The sequence below is a fragment of the Rhipicephalus sanguineus genome, chromosome 4 (genome assembly GCF_013339695.2).
Source record: "Rhipicephalus sanguineus isolate Rsan-2018 chromosome 4, BIME_Rsan_1.4, whole genome shotgun sequence".
NCBI lineage: Eukaryota > Metazoa > Arthropoda > Arachnida > Ixodida > Ixodidae > Rhipicephalus > Rhipicephalus sanguineus.
The window spans coordinates 40,090,310-40,116,181 of record NC_051179.1 but is presented as its reverse complement, the minus strand read 5'-3'; the positions used below and the strand labels follow the sequence as shown (position 1 = coordinate 40,116,181).

General features: G+C 46.6%; 1 protein-coding gene across 1 annotated transcript in view; it reads left to right on the top strand.

Annotated features, from left to right (window-relative positions):
- The first annotated feature begins 340 nt into the window (after nt 1–340).
- The window catches only part of LOC119389804 (protein O-mannosyl-transferase TMTC2), a 395,851-nt gene continuing 370,319 nt past the window's right edge, over nt 341–25,872 (top strand). The window contains exon 1 of the mRNA XM_037657191.2: nt 341–1,100. The gene's annotated coding sequence lies outside the window, so the exon portion shown is untranslated. The remainder of the gene's footprint in view (nt 1,101–25,872) is intronic.

Genomic DNA, 25,872 nt, shown 5'->3' with positions numbered 1-25,872 from the left:
GCGCTTCGGCATCACCGAGCGAACTGTGGAGAAGAGAGACGGCTCGGCGAAGCCCGGCGCGCACTTTCTCGAGCGCTCCCCAGGCGGCGACACCAGAGGAGGCGCTCGGTCTCCGCCTCCGCCACCCTTGCCTCCCCCTCTCCTCCCTATCGCGAGGGGGAAGAGGAAAGGTGAATCCTCGCCCATCAGTCGGTTCGGACAGTTGAGAACCTCCTCGCTCTCAATCATCTCTTCCCTTCCCGTCTCGCCATCCGTTCTTCTTCCTCTCCGCTCTCCAGAGCTCGGGAGAGATGGCACGAAAAAAAGCGGCGCGCCGAAAGAGTTCAGGCGCAGTTCTAATCGCGAACGTGCGCTGTGTGGTCGGCGGGAAAGCTCGACGTTCCGAGCGTGTGGCTCTCCATCCCGTCGTGTTGTGGTGTGTGCATCCGAAGCCTGCCTCTCGAAGTCGTCGTTGTCCTCGCCTTCTAGATTTCTGTTTCACCCCTCTATCTCTGTATTCGGAAGATCACCACCGGCGTTATCACTATATCTCATTGTTCCTGCGCGCTGTTTAAACAGAAACGTTTGGGAAGGCAAGTGTTTGGTGGCGAAGACGCGGGCGTGGAAAAAGTGTGACAAAGGCGAAGAAGCCAACTACGTTAACAGGAGACGGTTGCGACAACGGTTCGGCAAGAGAGAGTATCGTTGAAGAAGGGGGAACCCCGAAATCAATCTCTTTCCTCTTCTTTCCGCGCGGCCTGTCACGGATCGAGCAGCATCGCGACGATCCGGCGGACCATCGGCACGGAGGTGGTGACAGCTCGGCCTCTGGTGTCCCGAAGAAGAAATTGAACGCCGCTGCTCTTTGGAGAGAGATGACGTTTTGAGTGGAAAGCGGCGCGCGGCGTCGTTTCTTGCACCGAGCGAAGCAAGCGACCAGCACGTTTCTCCGTTAGTGACACGCGCCTGGTCATCTCTTCTTGTCTGCTGCTTCAGCTGCCGATATGCTCCAGTGAGGATGTGTTGATATGTGCCTCCCCGAACTCGGATATACCTAACGTCGGGCTGAAGGCGGCCGTCGTGTGCCCGCATCGGCGGGCTCGCTCAATAACGGCGAAAAGGTGAGCACCTGGCGTCAATGTTTGTTCGTTTTTGTTCGTTTTACGTTTTGATCGAACGTGTCATTTACGCTGACAGCGGATGCAACACGCGCTGTTCCTCGAACCATTCTTTTTAATGAAGTCATCGGTTCACTGTATGACATTATTACGTGTATAACAAGTACATGTAGGGATGAAAAATTCGTGAACGCGGGTGTCGCTGCAGCCGACGTTTCGACAAGCGGATTTGTCTTCTTCAAGGCTGCAAAGTTGCAGCCTTGAAGTTTCATCCTTGATGACAAGTCCGCTTGTCGAAACGTCGGCACCAGCGACATCCCACGTTCACGAATTTTTCATCTCTGCAAGCTTCCATCTTTCCCTGAACTTTTGCGTTTTTGAGTATAACATGTATAACAAGTATAACAATATTATAACATGATTTATACATGCTACAGTGGCCATGCGGCTGCCACGAGGAAGACAATGAAGGGTCTCTAAGCGCGAGTTTCTGATTTCCGGCAGGCCTTCAGGGACTAGTTGGTTACATATACAGGGTGTTTCACGCTACTAGAACCAAATATTTTTTTTTAAGTGGTTAATCGCAACTGAATGAAACCAAGGACATATGGTTTGCCGTCATGGGGCGCTCGTTAGGGTAACTTATATGTCGCGCTTGATTGATTAATTAACTAAGATCAATTATGCAAAATATTATTCACTCTAGGGCCAAGTGCGTTTCGTTACGTTGCAGAGGACATTCCAAAACGGCCGATTAAATTTTTTGTGGCTCAGTATATACTGCTTAGTGATTTTTTCCGGCAGGTAATACAATACTCCAGTGTATTTTGAAAAGCCAGAACGTTTATACGGAGTAATTTCTAGCACCAAAAATATTTACGATTAGTAAGATCTTCGTGCATCCCAACTCAACTTTGATACGAATAAGTCTGGAGTTTTAACAAATAAAGCAAACAAACAACTGAAGATATAAGTAATAATAGCAAATGTTTACACGTTCAAATGTGAGCTTTCAATAAAGAGCAGTACCTACTGATACTGCTTATGCACGAAGGAAGGAACCCGGTATTGCTCTACTACGGGCGGCCAGGCCAATAAATGTGCGTCTTCGTGTAGCCAATATAGCTAGTTGCTGGAATACCGTTATAACTTTTTACTCATCTTTTCTCCCATGTTCTTTAGCTGGCAGGAATTTTATTATCAAATTATTACTTAAAGCAGTATGAGTACTACTAACGCACGAGGCATCGATGTGGAAACTGCTCGCAAATAAACAGGCAATTTCAATTTCTCTTACTTCACATGTAACAATGTCGGAAAAGAAATCTAACGAAACTATACTTCGTTATTAAAAACTCCCAAGAAGTAAAGCTAATCTCAGAGTTGACTGTTAAGTACAAGAATTGATTAAAAATAATAATATTATCTGGGGTTTAACATCCCAAAACCACGATATGATTATGAGAGACGCCGTAGTGGAGGGCTCCGGAAATTTCGACCACCTGGGGTTCTTTAACGTGCACCTAAATCTAAGTACACGGGCCTCGAACATTTTCGCCTCCATCGAAAATGCAGCCGCCGCGGCCGGGATTCGATCCCGCGACCTTCGGGTCAGTAGTCGAGCGCCATAACCACTAGACCACCGTGGCGGGGCCACGATTAAAAATAAAACACACATCTCAGATTAAACATGTCTTCAACATATGGTGGCTAAATATTGTATGTGCAGACACACGCAACCCCTCCTCTCCACACAGTTTGCACTGTTCGCCTAAGCGAGTCGCCCTGCTTTATCGGGGCTTTCTGTTGACAGAGCGCATTGGAAAGCATGAATACTGGAGGACACGAAGAGGAAATGAGCGAGTGAGGACATAGATACGCACGATATCGACTGTAAACGCCCATGCTTTACGGTGCTTGAACCGATTAGCAGTGTAAGTGGCGGCGACAACCCTATGGACTATGTGCAAATAAGAGTTCGCGCAAGGAAAATCAAGCAACTGAGAACAAAAAAAAGTTAAAGTGATAAAATATTCAAGGCATCAATCACAATATGTATTGAATCCTATACACCACTGCGCAATCAAGAAGGAGAGAATGAAGAAGTACGTGTTTATACTGTAAAATAATAAACGAACAAGCAAAGTAAATCATTTCTTGAACCAATCTGATCGTCCGCTCTTCTTCAGGGTGAAAACAAACAGGTTCGGTTTCGAATACCAACCGTGATTCGGATATTCTCAAGCATTTGTTGTTTGTCTCTTACATAACACTTATGTAACAAGGCTTATCGCTCTAGGTATACGCGCGTTTAATGTTTCTTGTTGTTTTTCATCCCTGATACTGAATTCATTTGCAATAAGCACGATGACATAAGCCAGGCTAGCTGCTCCTCAAGTGCAATAGAGTTGTGCGTATGTTCTTACGAAACAGCAGCGCATTATTTCCTCGCGCTGTTCTCGATCGTACGCGTATTTATTTAGTTAATTATTCAGCGCGCGTGTTTACGAAATAACCTATATATGATGGAATGCTTCGTGAAAACGGTGGCCTGTCAACAATTTTTTTGTAACCAAAATGTCAACGAATGCGGCGAACCCTTAAAAGTCATTTTATTTGACAACGCCGACCCCCTGTAGTAACTTAGCGGATAAGATAGGTTTTGCGCTGCTAACAAAGAGGACGCATGTTCGATTCCCGAATATGGCGGCTTCGCTTAGAAATGGTGTGAATGCAAAAACGCGCCCACGTATACTTTGATGTAGGCCCATCGTTAAGAACTACAGTGGGTCAAGATTTTTACGCTGTCGCCCACCATACGGCTTTCCTCATAATCATACCGTGCTTTTGACACGTAATACTCTAGATTTAATTTCATTTTTTTTTTCCTGTGTTGTAGGGATTACCTTTCATAATGCGCAACTTTTTTTTTTTCGTTTTCCCTGCGTCATTCTGGCGCCTGTTTACGCTTCGATCAAAAAAAAAATTTAATCGCGGTCGGATCACATTTAACCTATTACGAATGTTTTCGGAAAGTGAAATTGAACCGGCACTCATGCTGGACGACAGTAAACATGTTTTCATAAATTCGCTTCTCACTCTTTTTTCGTGTTTCTCGAAGAGCTTGTTTTGTTTACACAACCAATCAGTTCCCTTTCGAAGTCCCAACGACAGAAATTCTGTGAAACATAATTCATGTGCGCGCTGTGTGTTTTCTTTTTTTTGTTGTTGTTCGTGCTTACTGCGGTTCTGTGTAACCACTGATGCGCGTTTCTTTCTTTCTATGTGTGTGTTTTATTGGGGGTTGGGGGGGGGGGGTTGGAAGGAAACGAAAGAATTGTGGCGCAAACTGATAACGACGAGAAAGCTAGAGAAGACAGGATAGGAGGCCAGACTTTCACCTTTCGTTGGAAATATGGCGTTAATCTATTCTTACGTTAAGCCTTGCACCAACTCGCCCAACGTTACCCCTTGCTAGGTATGAAAGAAAAGGGTGTGTTGGAAATATTCCCACTCATACACGGAACACACAACCGTCTGACGCTATATATACACTGCCACTGTGCGAAGCCGTAGCGCCGCGGTGCTTACGGATATTTTAGTCAAAATAATTTTTTTTTTGGACGGCCTCCTTCGATTCTTTAAGATATTGTAAGTAGCAGATTACTATACCCCTGTAACGCGTACAAATTTAGTGTAATTTTGAGCGAATGCACTTTGGCGTAAAGAGTGTAACTTTGGCGGTGCGCTGTGCGAGAAAGTGTCATTTGCAATTTATGGTAATGGCGATGGACAAATCAGTAGGCACAACGTGCATTTCTCATTTTAGGCAACGGTTGATAAATAATAGTGCACCACATTTAAAGAAAGTATTCTGCATAAACCTAAGTGCAAATGAAGTGAATGCGTTTATGACAGCGTTTATTCAGGCGTAAGTAAGTCGGCCATTACAGGGCATCGTCGGTGACGTGCTCCTGGCGATTGGGGCCGTAAAACTGCCCCAGTGCGAGCTAGTGTAATAAAATATGCCTGTAGTACGTTTTGTTACATACCTACATTGCCATTAACGAAAACGATGGTTTAAAGAATGTGTCTGCGTTCGGTGTTACTCTACTTATTTTTGGGCCACTGACGCCGAGGCTATGCAACCTTAAACTCGGCCCCGGCAGCGCGAATCATGGATGCCACGGCCCGAACACACTCGCTCGAGAATATACTTTCTGGAGTGAGTGTCACTATAAACGTATATACCCGCGTGACAGCTCGCGAGCGACACCAGTGGCGAAGCTCACTCGCTTAACGTGGCACATAAATTTGCCCTTATAAGAGTTGTGTCGTTTCTCGCTTTCACTTGTAGTTTAAGCCGAAATTTTCGTCGTCTCCAACTTTACAAATCTTGAAGAAGAAAGCGCATCACTTGATCTACAACGTCTACGAGTCTTCCGCGTTTCGAAGCGCAAACTTTTTCAAAGAAGGAGCGCCGGACATTTTGCCTTTTTTTCTCAATAAAACAAAAACACCCGCACTGTTCAGACTCAGCTTGTCGTCATTATTACGCTAGCATTTGGTTCGTTTTCTTTTTACATGTTTCAAGTATAAGCCAACTCACTCCCCTATGCACGCTACTTAGATCAGTCCATCTTCATTGGTCAACTGTAACAAGATTAGACTCTCCATTCAAACCTCCTTACCCGATTATCCCTCCTCCTCCTCCTCCTCCTCCTCCTCCTCCTCCTCCTCCTCCTCCTCCTCCTCCTCCTCCTCTCTCTCTCTCTCTCTCCTGCCTTTATTTGGAATGTAGGTCATAGCTATCAGTCTTTTCTTCTGCTTTTTCTTCCCTCTTCATCGTGAGAACACAATGCAAGCGTGTAGCTTTGTTGGTCCGCGAGACATTTTATCTCCTATGCAGAGGCGCACAATGGTAATGGTTAGTTCGTGATGTCCAAGGGCCAGACCACTTTATATGCAAGCAGGCGAGAAAATGAGGTCGTCGAAACTCTCTAGAACTTGGTTGAGGCACGTTCGATATAACTAGCGCATGCGCAATACCGAGACTGCCTTGCGATAGCAACATTCCATCCCATCGAGCAGCGTTTTGCCTAGCAGGCAGTCGTGAGGCACGACTGCCTGCTAGGCAGGCATAGCTTCCTGCCAGACAACTGGGCAAATTATCACCGGCGCAGAGGAAGACCTTGGACTACAATCACGCAACTGCGTGTCTATGACACCTTCGTGATTTTGTGGACGCTTCTCTTTTAAAAAAATATATATTGACTATTGTGCTAGTTCAACTTGCAGGTCGCGGGTTCGATCCCGGCCCGTGTCCTTAGATTTATGTGCACATTGAAAAACCCCAGGTGGCCGAAATTTCCGGAGCCCTCCACTACGGCGTGCCTAGTAATCATACCGTGGTTTCGGCACGTAAAACCCCAGATATTATTGTTATACTTTTCGTACGTCTATACTTGTTCACGTTCATCGTTTTCTGTCTCATTCTCATTATTTGATCCTTGATTATTTATCGCAACGGACACATTAGCACGACGGCCTTGTAGCTCACGGTCATTGGTCGCTTTTTTTTCTTGTCGTTACTGCTTCTATTGTTTCTGGAGCTGTGCTATTGTTTCTATACTTTCTATTGTTTCTATGCCTGTGTGCGCAGCATAGCTTAACGTGCAACTCCATACTCTAAGAGACGAAAGATCCTTGAACACGGGGTCACGTGGACAAGTAGTCTTGTCTTCTTCAAAGCTGTTGCTGCCTTTAAGACAAGACAAGACCATTTGCCGAAACGTCAGCTTTAGTGACACCCTGTGTTCAAGTATTTTTTTTTTTTTTCATCTTTTCAAGCTTTCATCTTCCCCTGAACTTTTGTTTTATTTGAAACTCCAAACTATCCAACAGAAGACGATTGAAAGTTAGGGGTCGTCTTGCTTTCTTTCTTATTCCTGTATGTCTTACGTGTGGAAATTTCGCTGAAAGAAAAAAGAAAAAGAGCTCCTCGGTATACCAACTTCGCGCTTCTTTGCATATACTCAACGTACTAGCGAACTGGCGGACAGCTGTTGTCTATACATGTAGTTTTACTTCCTTTAGCTTACGTATAACGCGCAAAAGTAACAATAATAATCACAAAACTTCTTTGCGGAGGCACAAGTGTCTTTGCGTGCTTTGTAATGGCGTCTCGCTCGTAGACAGCCGTTAAGTATTCCTCTGTGAACGATTTATGCAAGAATTCACGATTCACACGAACGCTTTCTTATAGTTTACACATAACTGGAGTTTTACCTTAAAGAAGACTGAAGTAGTATTGTCGTGTGACCAAGGTGGATAATTGTTATAGCTGCATAAATGTAGTGAAGCAGTTGTACAAACGATGCGTTGATACGTGCCTGAAATATATGATATAGAAGTACAGAGATAAGGGGGCAAAAATGCTTAGAAGTCCTCGCGAGATCTGGCGCACAGCGTCATTTCACTCGGTGACGCGTCGCGCTACTAACGATGATTTGCAATCGTCCCGGCGAAAGTCGTTATCGGGGCACCCGCGCTATACCTCCATCATTATTAAAGGGCGCGCTCTCGCAACTCATCTGGAGCAACCCTCTGTAAGAGAGCGCCCAATTTCGCTGGATGAAAAAAAAAAAGAGCGCTTCGACGAACACAAACTTCGCCTCACGCCGTTTTCAAACTCGCTCGCAAACCTATACAGACGCACAGAGCTGCGCGTTGGCGTTCCCGAACTCGCAAACATTTCATTGGAATGCCTTTCCCTTCGTATACTCCGGGTCGCAACTTCGCGAGTTCGACAAGCGAGCTTCAAGTAATCCTCCCGGAGGGGCAATCAAACGAGAGGGAACGAGATTGTCCGCGGCTGCGGCGACGTTCTCAATCAAGCTGCGCTGCGTATAGTCTATATAGCCCAGCGCGCGGGCCTTGCCAGTTCGTAGAGCCCACCTGAGCATGCATCGCCTCTGTGCACGCGTCGGCACTTTGCATCCCGGACTCGTTTCGAAGCTCAGACGAGCGAGCGAGCGAGCGAGCCTCCCCACCGTGTCTGAATTCCCCGTTTCTATCCCCAATACGCAGTAGTATATAGCAGTGCATAACGCATGTTTGGTATTCACTCCCCCTCCCCCCTCCCTTCGCTTCCTTAACCCCCTGGGCATCATAGTTTCCAACAGTTCCCCCCTACCCAGGCCTATTAATGACTCTCGTAATTAGGCGGGTATGCCAGCTAGTAGTCGTCATGCCAGACAGCCGATTCGACTGTGTTGTGTGATCCGCCGCCTCTGATCACCAACAACCCTGTGCAGTGCGGCGAAAACTCCGGTTATACCCTCAGCCAATCAGGAACGAAGTTTTCCGCGTTGTGTGTGTGTGTGCTCGGGTGTGTGTGTATATGTAGGTACGTGCGTGCGTGTGTATGTGCGCGCGCACGTTCGTGTGTGTTCGCCCATCAAGCACGGGAAGATTAGAGGGCGAACAGCGTTGGGTGCAACTAAACCCGAATTATAGTTGTTGTTATTGGCCTTGTACCCGTGCATGGTGTGCCCACTGAATAGTTTTCTGTACATTGCATAGATCTGATGAGGCTTTACACACGGTACACAGAGCTGCACACACTGCACAGATTTGATGAAACTGCGCACAAGGCGAATGATGCGCGCGCGTGTGATGTTCACGGGCGAAAAAATTCCAGTTGCTTCCCTAACAAGCCTGCGCGATGCCAGCGTTTTATGGTGGCTGCTGCAGCATATAAGGGTCCAAACCTTTCTTGCGCAAAACGAGCGCTCGCCGATTTCGAGCCGAATGCTGCAGCAAGCAGATCTCTCCCGCATCGCCACGGGCACGCGTGTTAAACCCTTGTGCAATACGCGCGTCAATTCGAGCGCAAACACGGCGCGGCAGATTTCAATCTCCCCGTATGCGGCGTTGTTGGGACTCTGTACAGGAGCTATAGGGGCTCGTGTCCTGTGCTGCTGTATATACCCTTATTATTCCTGTCGAACGGGTCTGATACCGCGTCGAATAGTGTTTGCATTTATGAAAGGAGGAGGAGATGGATGCGGGCGCAGTGCCACTCCTCAGCCAATCCGAATTCGCCCCAATCAATGCGTGTGTAAGTATACTTGTATGTATACGCTCAATGCGCGTGCGGCGGCGTATGCGCTTCGCTTTGCCAATTAATGCCGCGATGGTTGCGTAAGGACTCACATTTCAAAATTTTAATGTCATACATTGTATTTCAAAGAGTATGTAGATGTGTATCAAGACCCTCGTATCATGCTATGAAATGAATAAAACATTTTATAGTTCTTAAAGCGAACTCAGCTTAGTATATATTCCGCGTCCGCGTGCCCGAACACACACACACGCACATATATATTATATAGGGAGAGAGAGAGAATGAACGAAGTGTACTCGAGCTGATTGGCCGGCGTCTCTTTGACAAATTAATCACCGTGCTTCGTCCGACCTTCCTAGTAAGGGCTCCCTTTGCAGTTCCTCGCTTCGCGTGAAGCTTTCCATCTTTCTTTTTTGATCGCGCAGTCGGAGATCAAAGAGAACCCGGATATCTGGAATGCTTTGTTTCACGGTGGCAGGTGCGAGTTGTGTATAGCGAAACTGTTTTTAGTAGCGCGCTTCGGAGTTCTCATGGTAAAGGTACGTCGTCATGGCAGTCACGGCGTCCACATTGTAGTACAGCGGTCATAGTTATCGCCATTATGCGTGCAGTATCGACTAGGCGCGTCGTGAAGCCTGCTGCGTACGGTACTGACGGATTGAAACAGGACAATTCAGGGCTAAGTAACGCTCATACTTTCGTTTACACCGTCTTCAGTTCGGGTAATATTGGCGTCATTTCGACTCGAACGCGTAGATCAGAGCCCACATTCGTCGTGACATAACGCGGTTAACTCGAGCACTTGAGCATACAAGTGTTTATACTAAAAAACTTGACGTCGCGTTTGAATACGTGAGTACTGTTTTTGGCCATCATTATCGTCCCATTTGTTGGCTTTCTTCTCTTTTTTTTCATGAGTAGCACATTGGGTCTGGTTATCACACCATCTGCAGTACACCTATGCGAAACACAGGGTATAAACACCCACGTTTTCAACGTGATCTGTCTCAACCTTTCTTCTTAAATGAGAGGAAAACCTATACCATGGTGGGCTAAAATTAACGGAATGAATGGCTAATTAAGGCAGTGGAGCTGCGCAAGTACGCATTGTCGATCAACTACGGGGTATTCAAACGTTCCCGTCCGATATGCTGTTCAAAAGGTCGTACGTTGCGCCAACGTATACGAGGTAAAAAAGAGGAGCGAATGACTTCGTGAAGCGTTAGTTTGCCAAGGTTGACTGTGGGTTCAACATTGCGGTCCAAAGACGAATACGACGAGAGAGAGAGAGGCACACACACACACACGTACACGCACACGCGCACACACACACACACACACACACACACACACACACGCACACACGCGCGCGCACACACACACACACACACACACACACACACACACACACACACACACACATCTCCCATCTCCGAACACAGTAGCTCTAAATATATGTATCGTGGCATTTTCGATGGAGGCGAAAATGTTTAAGGCCCGTGTACTTGGATTTAGGTGCACGTTAAAGAACCCCATGTGGTCGAAATTTCCGGAGCCCTCCACTACGGCGTCTCTCGTAACCATATCGTAGTTTTGGGACGTTAAACCCCAGATATTATTATTAATATACGCATCGTGTTCTATTCAAGTATCATTAATAAACCATACCAAATGGTGCTATTACTATGAAATTATATTAGTGTCAGTCCTCTCGTTGCAAACTAAACAGGGAAGGAGCCGTCTTACTGTGCCGACTTCGTGTGGGCCACGGCACTCTGCTACATGCGATGTCCCCTGGAACATAGGGAAGAGACTAAAACTTTTTCAAGCTGAAAAACGCGCTCTGTCACATGGTCTGGGAACGTAACAAGAATCCACGAACAACTCCTATCCAATCACCAACCGAGGACCAGTGGGGTGCTTATGTATGGTTGAATATGGCGCAAAAATACATTTCGTGAAAAGGGGTATAGAAAAGAGAAAGAAAAGTAAAGCGCCAACCGCAAACTATATAACGACACTCCCAGAGACATACAGGAAAAAGAAAGGCACCTTCCGCGCATGCATGAAGGCTAATATATGATGTGGGACGACATGGTTAAGATAATATGTTATCAAGAAAGCGTCAAGAAATCTAAATAATCAAGAAATGTAGGCCCGAAATCGCCCAAAGAGAAGTTCTTTTGGACCAGTAACCTGACAAGCCCGAATCCCGAGGACCAGCTACGTAGCTGGTGAACAGGGCTAGGCTACCAGGTCAAGCTCACGGCTACTTAGAGTGAGGTGGCTGCCCACCTTCCGGGCGTAAGCATCCTGGCCAAGGTAATAAAGTGGAATACTATGTCTCTAATTTCACACGTGGATTGCGAAAACCAGTGACGGGAACGAAAGGAAAACGAGACTCTAAGCGCATTACGAATCGCAGCATACGCAAGCATTCCTTTCTGCCGAAGCCGTTTTATTTGTTGGATTCATTTCTTCTTTAGCCGAACACATACGTACCCGTAGGGTTCGACGCCGGGGGTCACAAAGAGATATCCCCGCAAACATTAATACGAACTTCGCAAGCCCTCACGCATTTCGTACAGGGCAAAGCAACGGCGCCCTGTTGTTTTCGGAGGTCTCAACGCGGGAAGTCGTTCGCGAAATTGAGGAATTCCCGAAGAACGGCCACCTTCGGCCCGTATGTAGTGCACCGTCACCCGCAAAAGACGGTGTATAGACGATTTTACGTAAAACACACGAGAGCCGCCACCTTGGGCTGTTAAACAAATGCTTTCTTAGTCTTGTAAATCGCTGAGTGAATTAATAAAGTCACGAAACGTCGAATGCACCGACCCAACCGTTTTAATGCGCATGCGTCTGTACAATGGCACTGTTCGTTTAGTCCTTATAGAGATACAAAACGGCGACGTAAACAGCCCAATATGGCGGCACCGAAACCTATGCGTAAAATTGTCTATACAGTGTAAGCACTATTCGTCGTCGAATGGGCGCTGCCATTCACACGCGTCTCTTACACCCTTTCCCTTTTCCACATCTCCTCCCACCCATTTCAAACGCATGCACTAGCACGTACAGAACCCCGTGACCTATCGCCACCGAAAGTACACAGAGAGTCGGAACACAATGGAACGGCGTCTCCAAACGAAAACATGCGCAAGAATCTCTTCCGACTCTCCCGCCCACTGTGAATGCGGCGCTTACAGCGGCTGCATTGCTTTTAGCCTGCATGGTCCAGGATTTATGGGGCGAGCGCGAGATGTCCTTCTTCCACAACGTCGCTTTTTGCTTTTTTTTTTTCGTCGAAGTCGTGTTTATTCAGCGGGATCAAAACTGAAAGGTTCCGATCGCCTGCGTATCCCCCCCCTCCTTTCTGTCTTTTCTTTCCTTCTTTCGTGTTTTTTTTTTGTTTTGTTTTGTTTTGTAAACTCCTTTTTCTGACGTTAAAGCCACCCTTGGATTCCTTTCTCTTGCCAAGGCGAGGAAGAAAATAGGAAGTGTTGTCGGTAGAGTTTGACAGCACATTTAAGAGTGATGCCTTTTCTCTACTGCTTTTTTTTTTTTTTCGTACGTGTGTGCTCAGCGTATCTCGCGGTTATACAACGTGCATCTTTTATTCCATTGTTTTTATTCACGCTATTAAACAAAGGGACGTTGGCACCAGTAAGGTCAGCAGGAGGAACATTGTACTTGCATACACAGCTGGAGCGAGGACGCCCAAGATTCCACCTCAGGAAGCGTACGCATCCAGCTATATTTCCCGCCTTTCCTTGCCTCTACACTGGGCTTGGGCAGACGATTTCGACCCTTTACCAGGCCCCGCGAGCCGCTTTAGCTATAGTGGAGCCCAGGAAGAAGGGTCCACACGCGGTAACCAAGCAACCTTATTTTATTAAGGTTGTTTCTGTCTCTCACTCTCTCTTTCTCTCCGCCTTTCGTTGGCGAGAGTCGTTTTATACCTTGTCACCCGTTCGTTCAATACCGTCGTAAGAGCAGTCAAAACGCGCATTTTAAGCATTACCGTTGGCCCACATCGGTGCATACACTACCGCATTGACAGAGAAATCTTTAAACGCCCATTCCACAAAACCATAACGCTTATAGAAACGACAAAAAATGTATCCTTTTGTAGAGCACAGCTGCACGATGATCGGTGCGGCAGAAATTACGGTTTGTATGAGTGAACTTGGTAGGAAAGGTTCACAGGTTCACGTATTGATAAAGGGACGTGTATATACCCATTCACTAAGACACGCTGTCGCATATTAGTAAATATAACTAACGAAAGCTAGCTTGTATCGGTGTACTGCCACTTTTTCCCAAATCTCCCGAGTCTCCCATGCTCGCAACGTCTGTTTCTCCAGCTAAGTTTGAATAGCGCGATTGAACGCGGACAGAGTAGAACACGCACGCACGCACGCACGCACGCACGCACGCGCGCGCGCACGCACGCACACACACACACACACACACACACACACACACACACACACACACACACACACACACACACACACACACACACACACACACACACACACACACACACACACACACACACACACACACACAGCGCTGCATGATACAGTTTGTTTATCATGAAACTTAGCATGATAAACCAACTAGCCCGCCAACGCACTTTGGTCTGTTTCTCTGCTTGATTTACCGGGAAACTTATATACAGGCGCACGCGTCAGCCACCGCTTCCCCGACGTCCCCACGCGCCTATCCTATAATCCACTCGCGAGAGGTTGAACACGGTACGTTCGTGCAAGTGTCCCTCGCCGCTATGTCGTTACGCCGTGGTGCGCTGAAAGCTGTCTCCCCAGTACGACGGAGCACCGGGCTTATACTTATAGTCTACGCGGTATTTGTCTTTAAAAGACTCGTCAGTTAAAGCCCTCCGCTCGCAAAGCCCGGTGATAGGCTATAGGCACAGAGAGGTGGAGGAACAGGAAGCCTGAGTGAGAGGGGGATAAAAGAGAGTATAGGTATAGAGCCCGGAGGGAGAAATTGGCATTTGCGATGTGGGTATACGGACGCGCGACACTACTTAGTGAAGAAGAGAACGGAAGAGACGAGGATTACACAGAAAAGACGGGGCACCAATTCTGGAGACCGTAAAGGTCTCGTTTGGGTCTTCTTTCCCTTCTACAAGCATACAGGCAACCGCTTTCAAGAGCAGCCCACACGCGTGAAGAGAAGAGGACACTCCCAACGGCCGATGAGAGAGGGACGGGTCTTTGATGCTATTTTACGATGCCGCTGTAAAAACAAGAGTCTAATGCCTGTTGGCCCCCTTTTTGTGTGTGTCTAAGTTTGTCGTTTCCTTTTCTTCCACTCCCCTCTGTACCCAGTCCGTTTTTACTGCCTCGGGGTTGTTACAGAGGGACGACGGCAGCCGGTAGATCTCGTTCATAACGCGATGCATTCCGTTGCCATACTAAGAGAAGAACCATGAAAGTCGGATCGGGGATGTTTAGTGTAGAAGTTGATACAGGTGTATACACAGTTCGAAGTGTAGTAACGACGAGCGAGCGTCTCTGTAAGCGGGCGATAAAGCGACGGCGATAGTCGAAAGGGACACATTTCGACGTCGCAGAAAGTAAAGGTCATTCATGAGCATACCGGCACAGCGCAGCCGTAGCGCCGGTGTCGTTGTTTCAGTGTGTATTCCATACGGGCGTGTGTTTGTGCATGAGTATATCTTTGCGTTGTGTTCGTTTCCGTGAGTGTACGGGTGCGTAAACTTGTGTTGTTATACGTCTGTGCCAGTGTCTGTGTGTGTGTCTGTGCATTATTGTCATCGACATTGTGCCATCAAATATCACATGGTCCATCTGTGGTACGTCAGTTCCTTCTCTCTCTCTCTCTTTCTCCTCGATAAACAAAGAGAGAACTGCAGAGATCCGCGGCGTTTTAACGCGTATACGTGACGGGACTGCGACGGAAGCAGAAAAGTTTGGTCTTTCCGACGGACGATGCAGTCTCTCCGTTCGTTTCATTCTCTGTCGCATGCGAACTATGAAGAGAGAGAGAGAGAGAGGGTTGGGGGGGGGGGAGAGAACAGGTGCGTACGTGGTAAAGATCCTCCCATGGATTCTGCTGTTGCGCATACATGCTGCTGAGCTGCGTATAAAAGAAACGTGCGGGAGCGTTTATTGAGGCGGCGATCTCGCTCTCAATACGTGTGCAGATGAACAGCTGTTAACTTTATGACGGAAATGCGCGAACAGTTCACGTCGGTTCGCTACAGTAACTCGATAAAGCGTCCAGATGCGGATAAACAAGCGAAATATGGTATTATAATGTTTCCAAAAAGCTTCGCCTTATGTGTTGTACTGAGACTTCACTGTGATGTGCCAGCAGGCAAAACATGAGCGTTAACGAAAGAAAACGGAGAAGCTACCACCCACTTTTCAATATTCATATTTTTCGATTGTACTGCACTATCTTAGGAACTGCAACAAAGTAGTGCTTAGTAGTCCGCTCAAAACAAATGTTTTTGACTATCTTGCTCTAAGCTTTAAGTATCTAAATTTAACTATTTAAATGCTTTAACTATCTTGATTAAGATAATCTTAATGAGCACGCATCACTTGTCTATTAAATACTGTCCTTTGCTTTATGTACGGCAGCTCATGTTATTCGCTGCCAACACATTCCACTTGCTTTTGCCTCACACGTACTGCTGTCTGTATTCTCGCACTTTCATCCCATTGCTCATATTCGGCGTAATGAAAGAATTAAGCCTCATTTCCATGCTGCGATCGCCTGCTTTGTGGGAGATCACTTAGACTGCGGCCGCAAGGTAAAAAAAAATAAATTGCTAGTCTACGAATAGGAGTCTAAAAGCTGTAACGGCCGTCCAAAGACCACACGGGCCTAATCTGACAAATCTGGCAGCCCGCATACCACGGCCAATGCGCTGCAAGGGCAGAGCAGGCGCAACCGTCCTCCTAAGCACTTCATCAAAAGGCGATCGGGAACATCAATTTGTGCGCAGCGCGGTACACACATCTTCCATTTGTACCTGCGTATAATCACCCGCGTGGCTGCACTGGACACGCCATTCGCGCATCATATATATATATATATATATATATATATATATATATATATATATATATATATATATATATATATATATATATATATATATATATAATATATATATATATATATATTTCTTGCGGTGTCTGGACGCCGTGCGATAGCCGAGAGCGCTTATACACGTATAGCATCGCGGTCTTGAGTCCCTGTATACGCTTGGCCGCGAAAGTATGCGTGCAGCATTGCCGAGGCTATACAGATTGGCGCCGGCCGTTGGAAGTGTGAGATCGGCTAACGTATGTGTGCTCTTCTCTTTGGGCGAAAACAATACATACTTCCTGTGGCTTGCGCTGACGACATCCTCAATACGCAGATGTGTTGTTCAAGGCAATTTGAAGAGTCTTCAGTGGAGTTTCTAGTTTAGACCACTGATATGCGGCAGTGATCGTTCGAACGCACTGAAAGAATCGATTTTTAGGACAACCGGCTGAATATACGTGTTAACGCGAAGGTTTGGACTGGTTGGAACTCCATTGCACAAGATATTGGCCGCGCGAAAAATAGACGAAGGACAAGCGATGGGACACAGACAAGTGCTGGTCTGTGCCCCCTCGCTTGTCCATCGACTATTTTTCGGGTCGTCAATATATTGAGCAATGGCTGAATATGCTCACGCCATGCACCGCACACCACTACACTCTTAATCATATCCTGGGTAAAGTGCTGGCTATAGGCAGGAAAGTACACGAAAACGGTCTTGTTTCCTAGCTATAACTAGTAGTTGAAGCAGGACGGGATCAAGGGTGTAGAGCTTTATATTTATTGTTGCGCATTGCAGCTGCTTAGCGTATATATGAAGGTATTTTTAGCTCGTTTTAGCTCTTATCGAATCTCTCTTATCGCTTGGTTCATATCGCCTGGGTCGTATAGCTCTTGTCGACTGGTTTCACTCATTCGAATTTTTTTATCAATTAATAGAAGATCACGTATCAATATCCAGCTACGGGACCATCTCCTGAACTCTACAGTCTTGCTTATTTTCCAGTAAAAATGAAAATTGATAACGCACGTTCCATTTCGGGCCATTGCGCCTTAGCGGTCAAATGTCGCGTTTACCGCTTTCGTATACATTATCGGGCCTGCCATTTGACTTGTAAATTGCGATGTATGCTTTATTTCCTAGCGCGTAATCAGTACGCATCAGATTCACTTCCTTAATAATCACCCGTTAGGCTTACTATATAAAAGTGGAGAGGGGGAGGTACATGTGACTTTCTTATTATTATTTGTGACACACATATATTCAGCGAATCGAAAAGTGAACTCAAGGGTTCTGCGTAGATTTATGTGCACGTTAAACAACTCCAGATGGTTTAAATTAATCCAGAGTCCCCTACCATGGCGTGCCTTCTAACCATATCGCGGTTTTGGCACGTAAAACCCCAGAAATTGCTATTACTCGTAATTTAATTTTTTTTTTAAAGATAACAGTTGCATTCAGCTATTTTTGGGCTGCGCTCGGTAGTGTAGTTGACCGGCGCCGTCCCATCGCACATATTGTAGCCTCCGCAACGCTGCACGTTTTTATTTTTTTGTGAGAGCGAGTCACCGGAGGTATACATATATAGTGTATAGACAAACACCGGGATTCCGGCGCGCTGAGTGAAGAAAACGACTTATGTAAGGGACAAAAAAGGAGAGAAGGCGGGCGGGAGTATAGACACGGATGATTTACAGCGGGGCAGCCAGGTTTATCTCCTCCGTGGCCCGACCCCCCTCACCCTCTTTTCCTTTGGCAGGAGAAGACGAGCCCGAGATACCTAGAGGAAAGGGGCGGGGGGGGGGGGTGCACCGCTTTTATTATCTAAGCCCCGTAGAAAGCCTCATTTTCGTCGTTCGCTAGTACGTATAGAGCGCGGTCATTCCAGCCTGCGCGCTTTCTTTTTTTTCTGTCTCTGAGAACTCTCTCTTGTCGATCGTCGGTTTCCCAGTCCATGGCGTAATGTTCTTATTTATTTCCAGCCAGTTCCCGATTGCAACAACAAGTTGTTCTTTCATTATCTACTATTTTTCCGGTGGCTCGAGACCGTGCTTCCTTTCACTTCTTATTTAATCCTTCTGATATTATTATTTTCTGATTGGTCTTTTTTTTTCTGAGGTGAACCGAAGACGGTCCTCGTCCTTCTCGAGAAAAATAAGAAAGAAGAAAAAAAAAACTAGGTAAAAATGCGACGAAACTGAGCCGGCAGCGGTAATATTGAGTACACTGGCGAAGTGCGTCGCGTCAGACCTCGAACTATATATGTTCCCCCGCAGGATTAAATGGGCGTCAAGGTGAAACCGCCTGTAGCACTAGAGGTAAGAAGTGTAGTATAGGATAGGAAGCATGAGGCGTAGTCTATGAAGTATGAAGCAGAGTATAGGTTGAAGGATGAAGTTCAGTCTATATGAAGTATGAAATACAACATAGGATAGGAAGCTTGAAGTAAAATATAGGAAAGGAAGTGTGAAGTGTAGTTTATGAATTATGAAGTATGCATAGTATAGGAAGTATGAAGTGTAGCCTATGAACTACGAAGTACAGCATAGAATAGGAAGCTTTAAGTACAATTTCAAAGTGTAGTCTTTGAATTATTAAGTATGCATAGGATAGGAAGTACGTATAAACTGTAGTCTATGAAGTACAGATATAGGATAGGAAGTATGAAGCGTAGTCTATGAAGAGTGAATTACAGTATAGGATAGGGAGATAGGGCCGCAGGTATAGTGTGAACGACGATCTCGCACGTATCGTTTTAGAAGTTGAATATTCAATTAGCCATGGAAAGCCTTCTACATACAATTAGTCCGAGCAAGTTGCCTGTGGATGGATCAAAGTACTGTCAGACAGCGAAGATTGTACGGTGACAACTTTTGAATATTTCAGCGAATGGCAAACATCACGAACTTTAGCGTACGATAAGCCCTTTTTTCTAATGTCTCGCCCCTCCCTTTATTATTATTCTTAAAAATTTTTTAGGGATTACAACCAGCGTTTTACTTGGCTAGGTGTTTGCGGGCACTCAGCCATGCTCACAGTTCAGCGGGATGGCTTCACTCTGTAGAAACGAGATCGCCGGAGAAGAGGTCCAAATATCAGTTCACCTATACTTTTATGTTCAACTGAAGACAGCCGTATATTGTAGCATATAAACCAAATATCAATGCTTTCGGAGAGCTTAACGCGGCCTAACCTAACCAGGTTGCTGTGTTGCCTGCTCTCCCTTCTAGCTCACGCTGCTTTTTATAGAACGTTCCGCATATTGAAAGGCCCGTCATAATATAATATCTGGGGTTTAACGTCCCAAAACCACGAGAAAGGCCCGTCATAAAGAGTAACTATCTCCGTTTGCAGGAAAGCATAGCCTGTATGGTATCGTCGTTCCAGCGCATGGCGTTCGTTTAAACAGCTATAAATTAGGATCCACCCCACATTAAGGCATCAGATTTCGTCGATAGAGGAGTCAAAACCGCCTTGAAGATTTTTTTTTACACGGTTGGGCGCACGCCGTACTTATAGAAGACCAATAAAGAGAGAGATGTATAAATCTGACGAACCACACGAGAACGGTGTGGTGCGGTAGTAGTGATGGAGGAAGACGAAGTGTTTAATAAACATGGATCTTCGTACAGCCATCATATCTCCTGCGTTACACACACACACACACACACACACACACACACACACACACACACACACACACACACACACACACACACACACACACGCATATGTATATATATATATATATATATATATATCCCACCAACGACCTATCGGTCAAAACAAGTATAACGTTGCTCTGGGATGCCACGGAAGAAATAGAAAAGGCGTCAGCGCTACGTCTTCCTACATGTGTCTTCTTTTGCAGTGGGTCTCATTCACTCAAAGCCCCATGTATCAACAAGCCCCCGCAACCTTCTTAACCTCATCTGCCCACCTAATTTTCGGCCTTCTCTCACGCGCTTGCCTTCTCTTGGAATTCACTTGCATGTGAATACACCAAATACCTGCAATACGCGATGTCGCAAATGACTGTGCTAACCCGCCACGGTGGTACAGGGGTTACGGTGCGCGACTGCTGACCTGAAAGTCGCGGCATCGAATCCTGGTCGTGGCGGCCGCATTTTCCATGGAGGCGAAAATGGTAGAGGCCCGTATGCTTAGATGTAGGTACCCCGGATGGTCGAAATTTCCGGAGCGCTCCACTACGGCGTTTCTCATAATCATATCGTGGTTTTGGGACGTTAAACGCCACCAGTTATTAAATGACTGTGTTACGTGGTAGCGCTGATGCCACTGTCTGAATCAAACGCTGCCGCAGTGCACCGAGTAACGACACTCCACGACACTCTGGCACCAAGCTTTTCACCAATTTGAGTGAGCAGGTTATCAAGGGTGTGTGAGAGAGAGAAATGTTTTAATGAAATGCTCGTAGAGATGTTAGCCTGGCTATTCGCCTGACATGCTGCACTAGGTGCTGGGTGATGACACACACACACACACACACACACACACACACACACACACACACACACACACACACACACACACACACACACACACACACACACACACACACACACACACACACACACACACACACACACACACACACACACACACACACACACACACACACACACACACACACACAGATTACACTGTTTACAAAGTTTCGTTCACGCTCGTGGCCCCCAAGAAAGTCAACAGCGCTTTTGTGACGCGTAACGCACAGGTGCTGCTTTTCCATGGGCCCAGAATATGTCGCAATTCTAAGCACGAGTCTCGTTGAAAGTGTAAGGCCGCCTCTATAGAGACTGTTTATCTGAGTCATATCACCTGTGTTCACACAGAACATGTGTTATTACGGGAATCACATCCCTTTCTCCAGTGTAGGATAGCATACCAGTTTCTCTAGGCTGGTTAACATCCCTGCTTTTCCTTTGTCTCCTGTTCCTTCCTCCCTTCTGGCTTTTAGAACTCGACGGTAAAAGATAGAGAGAGAGCTGACGAGATGAAAACTGGGGCAAAATGGCGGACCTTGGCCTCGCTTTGCCCACACCCAGTGACCCCGAAAGAGAGAGAGATGTCTTAGATGGTGAGAGGGGAAAACGAGTTAAGGCCGAAGGCCGCCCGCAAGAAGTAGAAAGAGTCCTGGAACGAGACGAGAGGAGGAAGCAGATGAGGAGAAGGAAGTCAGGGGACAAGAGGTTTCCTCGTATGGGCTGCCAAAAAAGCGCGGCCGGGCGCAGGGAAGGGACAAAGAAGGAAGAAGAGCAGATGAGACCACCTTGAGCGCGCTTCTTCCCGAGCGGCCGATCTGAGGCGACAAATTGATGGAGACCCCGGCGAGGCTCTTATCGAGCGACCCATAGATCACCCCCGCGAGCGGTCCTCTCGGCAGCCTCTGCTTTTCCATATCCGGGGGCATTTCTTCCCTACTCCCCACTCTATCTGCACCCCCCTCCCCCTCGCTTCCTCTTCTCCATTTCTCTCTCACTTGACCCCGTAGCCCGCCGCGTTGGTTGGCGTGTATACATACATAAACAGTGTTTTGCTTGCCAAAAACTGTGCAGCGACGCGGAAGGCAAGTGACGGCACGTTTGGCTAATCAGCCGGATCTTGAGTCGTGAAGTTTGCCGGCTTGATGACGAAATGCGGCAAACACTTTTAGCACATGCGCTGATCCAGGAGGATCTCCGAATCTCCTTACCCACCCACCCACTTGAGCATTCTGAGGAAAAAGAGTCACTTGACTTTTTTTGTGAGTCCTGACTTGCAACGTATATGGCTATCGCATTATGTATATGACACTGGACTCTATTTGGATGTCACTATACTCTTTTTGGAGAGTCGTGTGACCCAAAAGAGACTTAACGTATCTCCTTAAAGGCAGTCACATACGTGGCAAGTCAGAACTCACCCAAAAGAGTAGCACATGCTCTTTTTTTATCCTTAGAGTGAAGTTTCTGTGCGCTACTCCATAACACATCTCGAGCTAGTTGGTTGATCATAACGGGGCGAAAACAGCGCACACTTGACGAGGACGGACAGAGGGAACACGGTGCACAGGGACAGAGGGAGCAGCGTTACGCAAGCGTATGACACCTTACAGTGCCCTTCTTCCCAGCTCCTACTACGTCATTAGAACACTCACTGGGGCTAGAGTAAATTTATTGTCATTCTTATTGGTTGTAAGCATCTGCACTATCTCCATCCGCATCTGCCGATCGGCACCTCCTGGATAACAGAACTTCTGCTCTCTTTGAGGGGTGAGGTCAAGCGCGGACGGACGGAACTCATTGAGAAATGTGCTTCGTTAAGAGACACGATGTCGTGAAATTCTCAATCAAAAAAGTATGCACTTCGAAACACACATGAATAAGACCGCGTTCGTTGTTAAGTCAGATGCGTTTCTGCAACACTTAACTCACCTTTCAAGTACCTCTAGTTAGGACGACTGTACGCGGGCACGATAAATAGTCTTCGGGACTTCATATCCTATCTCAGCTGTAATAAATGGCCGTATGCTCACGCGATGTGCGCAGGTGGTCTCTCACCGCCTTGCGTGACGTCACGGCTCAGAGCGCTCAGGTCGTACCGTTATCCGGTAAACGTCCGCAGCCCAGCCGAGCCATAGCCGTACAGACAAGACAATAGACCATGTTATGTGCCCATCGTGTATAATTTCAGTTATCACCCTAATATCCTGCGCATAACATGCTATATGCTTGTCCTCAGGCAAATTTTTTCTCTTTCAAATGAATGTGCTTTCTCTCTCTCTCTATCTATCTCTCTTTTGCTCTCTGGAAAGTCGAGGGTACTTTCCCTTCAATTCTTTTAAAGGTCCACTCGTAACTCCGTGACAATTCATACCTTGGTTAGTTGAATCAGGCTCGTATCTAATCATCCGCAATACTGCACGGTATTACACACGCTCTTGCTGTATGCATATACGTGCGTACGGCCGGTCACTACAACTCTTCTCCTCTTTCTCTCTATCACTCTCTCTTCCCTACGTCAGTCCCTCAATCTCGTGCTCTACGGAGAAACACCATCTCCTACACACGCTGTTCTTATATTCACTACAGCCACCGTATACGCGGTGTATATTCTATAGTGCCCTCCAGTGCGTGTGTGCGTGTCCCACTCGTTGATGGGTATACACTGCAGGACGACGCCGTCTCCCATATGGCCGATCTCTACTCTCCTCGCCTTCGCGCTCTCTCCCTCCTTATAGCGAACCCACTTCCATCGTGCACTTTCTTCATCTCTCGCCTTTCGACCTCCCGTCGTGTCCTGTCTTCTTACTCTCCATCTTCCAGCCTTGCATCTTCTTCTTTCTTCATTTCTAGCCCTCAGCGCTTTCTTGTTTCCTTCTCACCGTGCTTCCGGAGTTGACATTTTCGCTTCTATACCAACCTTCCTTCAATCTCTCTTTTTGTTTTGTTATTTCCTCGCACGTACAGACAGGCCACCTCGCCTTTATTTTTATTTCTTTTTTTTTCTTTGTTCCGTCTCGCTCGTGTTCCCTTCCTCCCTCCTCCCCGGTCACTTCGGTGGTGCCGTCGATCCATTTTCATGGCGGATCGCCTTTCCATCGCCGCCGCACGTCTCTCCGCGACGATCTCTCTTATGTTTCGTCCTCGTCGTCTTCTTCTCGCATTTTCTCAGCGTAGTCGTAAGTTTTCTTTTCATTTTCTTGTTTTTTATAGCTCTTTCTTGGTTCCCATTCTTTCGAGTCGCGTCTCCGCAGTCAGGACGCTGCTCGCTCGAGCCTCTTTGTAAGTGGTCGCCTCCTTGTTTGGTCCGAGAACTCTTTCTCGACCTCGCCCCCTTTCCCTCGTTCTCCTTCTCCTCCTTATTCCGCAACTTTGAATCTACTCCCTCCGAGTGCGCGGCCGGCTGAAAAAGGCCGTTGGCCAGCGCGGTCCCGCCACGCCCCGCGCCACGAGGCTCTCTACTCCTTCTAACAGACTCCGTGGTGCAGTGCGGCGAAGCCATGCGCATAGTCGGACGTGACAGGCACAGTTTTTGGTCCTATTCCATGTTTAAGGCTAAATAAGTCTTAAGATGCCTCATCAAACGAGAAAAGTTACCGTGGGCGTCAACACGAGTGATGTAAAAAAAAGAGCGTGTGAAGACGCCGCAGGTTGCCAAAATTTGTGACATCATCACATAACATCGTCGTTTGGTCAAAGGTGGGCCAATCCAGGAGGCCCTGCAAACCCACGTGAGGTGCAGATAGCTTACAATGCCTCCGATCCTGGAGGCAATGCAATATCATGTTGGGTGCAGAAAGCTTTCTGAGAGAGGTGTGTGTGTGTGTGTGTGTGTGTGTGTGTGTGTGTGTGTGTGTGTGTGTGTGTGTGTGTGTGTGTGTGTGTGTGTGTGTGTTGTGTGTGTGTGTGTGTGTGTGTGTGTGTGTGTGTGTGTGTGTGTGTGGTGTGTGTGTGTGTGTGTGTGTGTGTGTGTAGGGGGGGGGGGGGAGAACTAAATAATACAATCGACTTAGAAGGAAAAGAAGATGGCTTTCGCCTTAAAGTCGTCTTACGCAAATGCATAATGGGCCGTGTGACGTTCGTTAATTGCCACTCAAAATTTGTAGAGTTGTGATTTGCGATAGGCTTCTCCGAACTTTTATCTGAACTTACGCATTAGCGTCTTCTTGCTTCTGTTCACGTGGAATAATCTGAATTTTGTTTGATTGATTGATTGATTGATTTATTGATTGATTGATTGATTGATTGATTGATTGATTGATTGATTGATTGATTGATTGATTGATTGATTGATTGATTGATTGATTGATCAATCGATCGATTGATTAAGTGTATTGTAGTAGCTATCACCACCAACGAAGGCAGACCTTCGAACATGTACATTAAGAAAAGAAACGGAGAGCAGTGTGAAATAAAAGTGGTTGTTTTTCTCAACGTCTGTTGTGCGGATGGACTACGTGAAGAGGTTGCTATAAAACACGCACAGTCTGTCTTTTTATACAGGCGGTCACAGTCTGCATTCGTTAAGACACCGGGAAGACGTTTCTCCCGCCTTTTTTTTTTTCGCTTTATTTATTTTTCCTCATGACGCGCGATATCAATCCTTCGCATGAACGTGAGCCGGTAGTGAGGGCACAAAAAAAAAGGGGGGGGGGAGATGGTTGCGGTTCCACATCGTTGTTTATTTACGAAAGGCTCCGCATTCCAGTTTTTCTTTCCGGCGCTTGCGATTCGGGTTTAAATGCTGTCGTAAAAAACTTGCAGGACGGCTCGCGCTAGCGGGCTATACGTTGCCATAGAAGCCCATACCTCAAACGTTCATTCTACGTTAAGCTTACTTTTATTGAGAAAAAGAGGCCTTTTTTTGTCACAGGAGTCGTTACGGAATAAAAATCGAACACTGTCTTAAATATACAATGACGCCGAACTTCCGACTCGACAGAGAAAAAAAAAAGGAGAGAAGAAAACTTCTCAGATTAAGAATGCATCGTATCAGCGTCAAGGCTTGGTTATAACTCTCAAGATTTTGTTTTTAAATGTCGACTT